The sequence below is a fragment of the Coenobita brevimanus genome, chromosome 90 (genome assembly GCF_032717465.1).
Source record: "Coenobita brevimanus isolate Jiangsu-jjx chromosome 90, ASM3271746v2, whole genome shotgun sequence".
NCBI classification, from domain to species: Eukaryota; Metazoa; Arthropoda; class Malacostraca; order Decapoda; family Coenobitidae; genus Coenobita; species Coenobita brevimanus.
Window position 1 is genome coordinate 34,664,777 of NC_137043.1, and position 9,851 is coordinate 34,674,627.

Here is a 9,851-nt window from a genome sequence, read left to right on the forward strand (position 1 = left end):
TCGAAGAGGAGTAAACTCGTATGTATGTAGCAGGAATTAAAAAAGAAAGACGTCATTTAGCGTCTGCGTCAAAATAATCCATCGCCCTCGGCCGCCATCTGAAGTATGTATCTTACCTATTTTGAGTTTGGGGGGATAGAGGAGGTTCGGGAAGGTTGAGATCCCGGAGTCATTGTTATTCCAGCCCTCTGTCTTGATGGAGCGGCTTTAAGAAGGCAAGGAGGACGTGGAAGAGTGCTTGCTCGTGTATTTTGCCAGGGCTCAACTGCTAACACAACCGAGCAGACTAGGAAACTGACTGATCAAGGTATTTTTAACTTCTTTGTGTGTGTGTGTGTGTGTGTGTGTGTGTGTGTGTGTGTGTGTTTGGAAGTGCCTGTTTTCTGTTCTTCATCCTTCATGATGATTTTATTCAGCTTCAGAGAACCCCGTCGTAGCTAGGCGATTTGTGAAGCTTATATCTAATCCCTCCAGTCCGGAAAAAAATCCCTTGAACTAAATAAAATCGTCTGGAAGTACAAGGTATGTAAGTGGCTATGGGAGTAGTGGGAATATAAGTGGCTCTGGGAGTAGTGGGAATATAAGTGGTTCTGGGAGTAGTGGGAATATAAGTGGCTTTGGGGGTAGTAGGAATATAAGTGGCTCTTGGGGTAGTAGGAATATAAGTGCCTATGGGGGTAGTAGGAATATAAGTGGCTATGGGGGTAGTAGGAATATAAGTGGCTTTGGGGGTAGTAGGAATATAAGTGGCTGTGGGGGTAGTAGGAATATAAGTGGCTGTGGGGGTAGTAGGAATATAAGTGGCTCTGGATGTAGTAAGAATAGATGTGTCTCTGGGAGTAAAGTGCTATAAAAAAGAGAGGAGGAAGTGGAAAGTGTGCGTGCTCATGTTTTTTAACTGAGCACAACCACCAACACGACTGATCATCCCAGGTCACTGTCTCATCATGCTATTTTTAACCTCCCTCACTACCACGTCTCTCCTAAGCATGAAGGAATGTAAAAAAAAGTTCTAAATAAATTGCTTGACCGTAGTGCGAAGGAAGGTAGAAAAAAAGGTCAACTGCGCTGAATTAACGTTATTGGCGACTTTCTAACCTCTTAATTAGGTGCAGTATATCCTTAGCTAATTAAAGGTAGTTTGAAGGTATCAGGAGTATAATTTAAAAGGATCCTATGGCACAGGTGGGGTAATGGACCGTGTTTACTGTTGCTTATTACACTTTACTGTCCTGTTTGTGATATAAATCCCTCAAACATCGCCATACTCTACTTAAACAACGTACATAAGGATAGCCATATCAAAAAATAAATCGCAAAGGAAGAGGTGTCAGGGAGCTTCCTTAATTAACGAGAAGACGGACAATAGAGCCGTAGTTTGTCCATATTCCGCCATAGAGCTGCGGAAAAAAAAAATAGATGCAAAATGAAAAATTCACGATACTTGAGAGAAGCATTGTAGACTTTTACTTTGAGGTGGATTTGGATTTTTATAAGGGTCAATGGAAAATCAGTGTGTCGATTGTGCTAGGGATTCCGTCTGATGAAGAAAATCGTCTGGAATGATGACTAAAATCGGGATTGTGAAGTTTGCCTTCTGCTTTGTCCTTTATGTGGAGTCTTTGGTCTTTTGGTCTTGGCGGCGGCTGAATTTTGCAATGGTCTTTATTGAAGGGTTTGCTGTTGTGTGGGTTTACCAAGAACGGCTGAAAACACACACACACACACACACACACACACACACACACACACACACACACACACACACACACACACACAAATTCTCTCTCTCTCTCTCTCTCTCTCTCTCTCTCTCTCTCTCTCTCTCTCCATTTCTAATTCCATTTCCTCTGCCGTCCCCTCTTTGTTTGCTTCATTTTTTTTCTAACTCGCTCATTCCTCCTGACCGCCTTCATTCTCTCTCTCTCTCTCTCTCTCTCTCTCACACACACACACACACACACACACACACACACACACACACACACACACAGGAAGGTGAGAAGGGATTTGAGGGTGAAGTATCGAGGTCTGGCAGTGTGATGTGTCCGTGGGGAGGTGTTAAGTGCAGCCTAGACACCACACCTCTCAGCACCATCACTCACGCACGGAGAGAGAGAGAGAGGGAGAGAGGATTTTTAATATACCGAGATATGATTTTTCCTTCCAGTCGCTCGATCAGAATAGAATGGAGAGAACTACTATTATTTAGTATGTACAGCTGAGAGAGAGAGAGAGAGAGAGAGAGAGAGAGAGAATTTATACCGATATATGATTTTCCCACAAGCTACACAAATAATAAAAGATGAATGGAGAGAATTGCTGTCGTTTATTATCCACAGCCTTCCCTCCAGTCACTCTAAAACCAATAAAATAAAAGTGGAGAGATGTTTTAGTTGTCATATATTTTTTTGCGTCTTGTTGCTTGGAAATGTATAAAATGAAAGTGAATGGAGATGGTATTGTTACTTATAAATATTGCATTCCTCCACGCCAGCCAGTGTAGCGTCTCCAAAGGCAGCATCCTGGAAATAAAAATTGATGAAAATGGAATTGAGTCTTTTGATTTTGAAATATAACTTAATCGCATCGAGGTAACATGAATGAAGTAAAAAAAAAAGTTTATTTAATGTAAAAAAGAAGTTCGGAATCAAATAGGTCAATTCCACGTGATAGGAGAGAGAGAGAGAGAGAGAGAGAGAGAGAGAGAGAGAGAGAGAGAGCAAGAGAGAGATTCAACCATAACATCTCTTTATACAGTTTTTTTTTTCTTTCCAGGATTGTGCTTGTAGGGAAATGAAAGGAGGAGGACATATAAATATAATCAGTAAAAGGAACATAGTATATCATGAACTGTAGCATCTCTCGCCAAAATTTATCTGTTGTTATTTTTTTTTCCAGGATGCTGTATGAGGAGAAGCAATAGAGTGGAGGCAAGGGAAGACAGGAACAGAGATAAGGTAAAGTGTGAGCCGGTGTTGAAGGTTTTTTATTTATTTATTTTTGCATGATTCTCTCTCTGTCTCTCTCTCTCTGTCTCTCTCTCTCTGTCTCTCTCTCTCTCTCTCTCTCTCTCTCTCTTTACCTGTCTTGCTCTCTAAACGTCAAAGATCAAGCACCAGAATTCGCGTATGTTAAGGGCACCCCGCAACATCACTGCCTACTGATTTATTCTGTATTTGGCAAGGTAAATAATATATACGTGTCAATTTTGTAACCACGATAGGTATGAAAAAGATACAGGTAACACACAGGTGACTAATAAACTGTAATATGCAAAATACAAGGGGGAAGGGCATAGATTTTTCTCAACTCCACTTTTGTGTGTGTGTGTTCGTGTTCCTGCGTTATAAGTATCTGTCCTGTGTCACTTATTTTTATCGTACTGCCACTTACACAGCTTATTTTTATCAATTTTTTATCATACTCCTACTGCCATATCCACGCCCACACAAGCAAACTAAGTCGCCTCTTTATAGTGGAACGCTGTTTACGAACCACCCTAAACTGACAAGAATACGGCCCAAGCTCACGAGAGAGAGAGAGAGAGAGAGAGAGAGAGAGAGAGAGAGAGAGAGAGAGAGGAGAGTATCATAGTAGACCCGTGTGTTTGTTTACTGCTGGCCACCAACATAGAGGCAAAGTTTCAATTCCGTGACCACTGATACGCACGCAAAAGTTGGTGTTTTAATTAGCTTCGTGTTAGTTTTGACCCGGGTTTGGGTTTGCCTCTCCAGACCACACTTTGTTTTATTTTATTTTATTTTTGTATTTTGGTGGGGGTGTAGAAAACGAATGTATCTACCTTTTATGATTAGTTTGTTTATATTTCCGTCTTTCCATCATCCAGTAGTCTTTTATTGTCCTGTCACAAGCGTAAGGGAACGGGACTAGGCTACATACACGTATCTCGGACATGTAACGTGAACATGACCATTTTTTCTTTCTTGAGCGGCATTGTGTGAGTAGTGAACCCCAGGCACTCTTTGGATTAAGCCATTATGGGCCACATTTGGTTGAAGCGTCCGTTTGGTTACGTGATTACCACCTGATGCAGCCTAGCAATTGGTTTCCTGGACCTTATAATAAATAAATAAATAAATAAGCGGCTTATCTAATGTGTGCACGGTGTATAGCAGTTTGCCTCCCCAGAACAGTACTTGGCTCCTCCTACCCCCTCCCCTCTTCACTGGGCGAGACCTGGCCAGGCCACAGACCCCTCCTACAGTACTGGTTTGAAATTAATTTGAATGCTGCAATATAATGTTTAGTTGCCTTGATGGGAAACTTATTTCTGTTCTGCAGCATATCACGATCTGCATACTTACCAATATATATATATATATATATATATATATATATATATATATATATATATATATATATATATATATATATATATATATATATATACATGACACCTGAGTTATTCTGTTTCTTATCGTTCATCAGTCCCATTCTGTGTCCCATAACTCTTTGTTTTGAATTGGTAGTCTGACAGTGACATAAATGACTAATAATATAGGTATATTAAATGAACCGAGCAAAAAACTGTTGAGTAATGCCTAATAGAATCCATCCTGGGACCTTCCCCCCCCCCACACACACACACCCTTCCGGCAACCCTGAATACGCCCTTTACTTGAGCAGAAACACAAACAGACGTATCTCCCCTCCCCCCTCAAAAAAAAAAAAAAAAAAAAGTTAAAAAATGCGTTAAAAAATCGTGTGAAAAGGTAAAAGATGGAGTGAGAGAACAGGGCTCCATAAGGCTTAATGGTTGACAGGACAGCCGGCAGAGGGTGTTGATGGAGGCACCTCACGCCTTGGGGGGAGGGGGGAGGAGAGGGGAGGGAAGGGGAAGAGGAGAGGACAGGATGGGAGGGAGAGGTGGGAGGTAGCGGGAGAGGGGAGAGGGAGAGTAGGGAGGTGCGTGGAGAGGGGAGATGGGGAGAAGGGAAATGAAGGTGGAACAAGGGGTATAGAGGAGAATGCTGTGTAGGGGGAGCGGGGAGGGGAGGTACTGAGGAGAAGGAAAATGAAATGGGGAATAGAGGGGGGAGAGGAAATGCTGTGTGGGGGGAGGATGGGGGGAGGAGGAGGTAATATGGGGGTAAAGATGATCATTTCTCACCAAGGAGGGGGGCGGGGTTGGGGAGAGGGCAAGGGACGAGATAATGTAAGGGGGGAGGGGAAAGAGAGAGGGGGAGGGAGGGGACGAGGGAAAGGGAAAATAGGGAGGGAGGAGGGGAGAGGAGGAGATGGAGGTTAGGGGAAAGAGGGGAGGGGAGAGTTGGAGGGGAGGATAGGGTATAGAGGGAAGGGGAGAAGATGGGGGGGAGGATGGACGGGTAGGGAACGATTTTATTCACCTAAGAGTCAGTAAAGGAGCCTGGGATGTTAATACTTCCTCCTTTGACCCTCTCATGACGGGAGCAACTCTGGTATTTATTTCTAGCTGACGGCAGACGATTTTATTCAGGTGGGAGGGAATCACAACAGGAGCTTAAGAGTGTTAAATAATTGCTGAAAATATTAGCTACATTTATACCATTTTCTGATTCTGATATTAGTCACTATAAAAAAAGATACTTCCTTCAGTCCGGTGGCATGTTTATTTAATTTAGTAGTAGTGGTAGTAGTAGTAGTGGTAGTGGTAGTAATAGTAGTAGTAGTAGTGGTAGTAGTAGTAGTAGTAGTAGTAGTAGTAGTAGTGGTAGTAGTAGCAGTAGTGTTAGAAGCACCACCTCCAGCCAATTTCTGTTCAACTTATGAAGGCTTTCTAATTGTGAAGGGATTTACTTACCCTATATCTAACCACTCTACTTGAAATAAAAAATCCCAGAAGCTGAATAAAATCGTCCGCAGGTATCAGGAATGCACAATAAAACACTTGACGGATTTCAGGAGAAAACAAAATTGTGGGTGGAGAGGTTGGGGATTGAGTAAACTAATTAGTCATGTGTAGGCCAGAATCATGAAGGTAATTATTGCGATAACGTCTTTATTTTCTAATTACTGCTAGATGATTTAATTCACTTTATTAATTTTAAAAGGTTCGTAACGCTTCTTCCTTAGCGATTCATTTTGCTTATTACACCTTCCTCTTTTTTTTTTCTTTTTCCTGTACAGTTTGCTCAGCTTTAAAGGGGAGACACGTAAAAATGTTCGTCACTCCTGTACCCCAGCGGTTTATTTTGCATATAACTTTTTTCCGGCAAAGTTTGCATATTCATACAAGAGGATATACAGGATCACATGGGAAAATAAGTAGCATAGAAAGACGTGTTACGAACTCTTCCACAAGCCAGTGAATACGAATCTAACACAGTAAACGAAAAATAAAATATCGTCCCTTTGAGGTTGTTGAGAAAGGGAGACTCGTTTGAACTATGGCCGGAGGAGAGGGGAGAGGGGAGGAAGGGAGGGGAGAGGGGAGAGAGAAAGAGGAAGGGGGGAGGAGGGAGAGGGAGCAGGTGTAGGGGGAAGGGGAGAAGGGAATGGAGGCTGGATGGGGGGAAGGGAAGAGGGTGGAGGTTGGGTTGGGGGAAATGGGAAGGGGGAGAGAGAAATACGAAGAGAAGGAGGAGGGGGGAGGGGAGATGGGAGTGGAGGCTGGGTAGGGAAGAGGGAAGAAGAGGGGGGGGGAGAAGAGGGTGGAGGCTGGGTAGCGGGGAGGGGAAGGAGAGGTATACTGCGGGGTGAGTGAAAGGAAAAAATAAATGTGAGAAAATAGAAAGTACAGTTAAAGATAAAAAATATTCGTTACGGTGTGAGAAGAGCAAGAGTTTTGAATTACTGTACTGTATTTGCTCTTTCAGTAACCGTAGATAGATAGATAGGATATTTGTATAGCTAGTTAAATACACTAGGTTGATATCGGTACCGGTAAATAGCTAACTAGATAGCTGTTGAGAGAGAGAGAGAGAGAGAGAGAGAGAGAGAGAGAGAGAGAGAGAACATGAACTCTTTCTTTCTTCATTTGATATCAGTTTCTCTCTCTCTCTCTCTCTCTCTCTCTCAGTATAAGAAGGCAGCCTACTCGAGCCCCTGGAGAAATAACCTCTCACTTCTCCTCCCCCTGCCCTTATTCCTCCTCCTCCTCCTCCTCCTTCCATTTTTCTCCATCTCCACACATCTTCCTTTTCCACTCCGTTTTTCTCCTCTCTCCCTCCTTCCCTTTACCTCTTTTTTTCTTCCTCTTTCATCCTTCTTTCTTCCCCTCCTCCTCCTCGTCTTTCATTTCTCTTCTAGCTTTCTCTCCTTTCCCCTCCCTCCCTTCTCACCAGTTCTCTCAAACCTCTCTCTCTCTCCTCCTCTTCCCCTGTCAGCACTGCCGCCCCATCCATGTTCATACCATCATTCTCCCTTACCTCCCACCTTCCTTCCTACCTTTCCCCCCTTACCTTTCCCCCCTTACCTTCCCCCCTCCCCCCTTACCTTCCCCCCTCCCCGTTACCGTTCCCCACTTCCCCTCTGGTTTGCCATGTCCAATCTCCCCCACCTTATCCTTTCGTTTTCACCTGTTATTCCCCCCTCCCCTCCCTTTGTTCCTTCCCTCTCTCCCTGCTGCCTCTCCCTCTCTCCCAGCTACCCCTCTCCTCTTCCCCTCTCCCTTCCCTCCTTTCCCCCAACTACCCTTCTCCCTTTCCTCCTTGCCCTCCCTCTCTCTCCCCCTCCCCTCCCCTCCCCTCCCCTCACTCCCCCAGGGGCGTGGCGGGGTGGAGGTGATTGCTGTGAGACCAGACACCTCCGCCATTTTGGAGCCTTATTCACACGGCATAAGTTTACTTTAGGTCTCCTCTGAGCTGGAGAAAATCGTCTGACGGTGGTAAGAACGAAAAATAAAAGATGTCCAGATACTTTATTATTATTATTATTATTATTATTATTATTACGTGTCAAGTGGGGTTGGTGGAGGATTAGTGCCCCTCCCTGTAAAACAATTAACTCTAAGCTTTGGCCACCCCATTTGGGATACATGGCGTCTGGCAATGAATGAGTGGATGAATTATTATTATTATTATTATTATATTACTGTTGTTCTTATTATTTTTATTATTATTTATTTTATTTTTATAGCACGTTATTTAAATTGATACATCCCTATTCCATTTCAATTTAGTTCATGGTCAGATGTAGTCACAACTCGATTTTCAGTAGCTACCAAGAGTCATTCCTAACTCATAGCTCAGGCCCATAGAATTTTATGCAACCTTAGTATTTGGATTTAGAAACGATCCAGTTATAACAAACCGACTATACGTGTTAATGGCAGAGGTAGTGCAGCATAATAAATACAGTAACGTAGATAATAAGGGATGGGTTACTTAAGCTTTTTCTGTTTTTCACTATGGTTTGCTTTTACTCGATGGAGATTTTCGGCAGTGGCAGCATAGGACAGTAATGCAGTTCTTCGTCCATTCCATTACAATTTTTCGTGACTGCCACTATTTTCTGTTGTTAATCTCTCGTTACAGCTCATCATTCAAGATAGATAGATGACTTTTTTTTTAGGGGGAAGGGGTAAGTGGAAGTGGGCAGAAATAGGCTATATAAACGTTGTTATTAATTTGCAGAGGTGGGACAGGAAAATAGCTTTGTTGATTGATCAGTGAGTCAGCAGTGGCAGATGACACAGTGGGAGTTGCATTAATCTGTGTCACCGCCTTAAATTAAAACAACTGCACCGGCCCATATATCTCCCTGACCTGCTTCATGGCAAGTCTTATAAATAGGAGCCAGCTTTTATAAATCGTTCACCGTTTAGACTTGATGAGGCGCTTCGCTACGATGCTGTATTTGTTTCACATTTTCAAAGAGGATGGAGCTCTTTTTTCTGCCTATCCTCATGGTATTCGGTGTTCTCGTTCATTGCCACACGCTCACGACTTTTCAGGTGAACTGCCTAAAACCTTATGTGTAGGTACCTGATCCAGGTATCTTTGGACATCTTTCTCAGATTGACAGTTTAGGCCTTTCAAATGATTTTATTCTAAAAGGACGGGCGAGAAACAGCCAGACGCCTAAATAAGCATCCCAAGAAAGATACGTGTTACGTTTGCCTTGGGTTACAGTGCGAGCCGAATTCATGTGTTGAGTGTGCCCTCTAGTCTATTACACATGTACAAGAGAAACAGTATTTATTTGGGATATTTAGGGATACACGACCAGAAACAAATTTTGGGGAGATGTCATGCAGTTGTATTTTTATTCTTGCTGCTGCCTGCACTTACAGTACACAGTATTTAGCTTTATATCCTCCAGTGAAAAGGTAAAGAACTTCTCCATTAAATAATTTCCCACGTTTTTTCACCGAGGCTGTTTGCTCTGACGAACGACTAAGTTTTATTCAGCTCAGGAAAGCATTATGGAATGTGTGTGTGTGTGTGTGTGTGTGTGTGTGTGTGTGTGTGTGTGTGTGTGTGTATGTATGTGTGTGTGTGTGTGTGTGTGTGTGTGTGTGTGTGTGTGTGTGTGTGTGTGTGTGTGTGAGCTGTTGCATACTTGTTTGCGCGTACGTGTAACAACGACCATGCTTGTATGTGTGTTTGTGTGTGTGCATAATTTTTCGGAGCAGGCCGGGGGGTGAGGTAGTGTCCAGAGTTTGAGAAGCCTGTTAGGAAAATGAAAGGCGCCTGGCGATCCATTGTTCCCTGGGGCCAATTAAATGTATTGAAAGGGTTGTCAGTGTAGGAAAGGCAGCACCACACCTGCCTCCTTCACACACACACACACACACACACACACACACACACACACACACACACACACACACACACACACACACACACACACACACACACACACACGGTAATAGTTAGTGTTACTCCCTTATGGTGTTTGAGGAA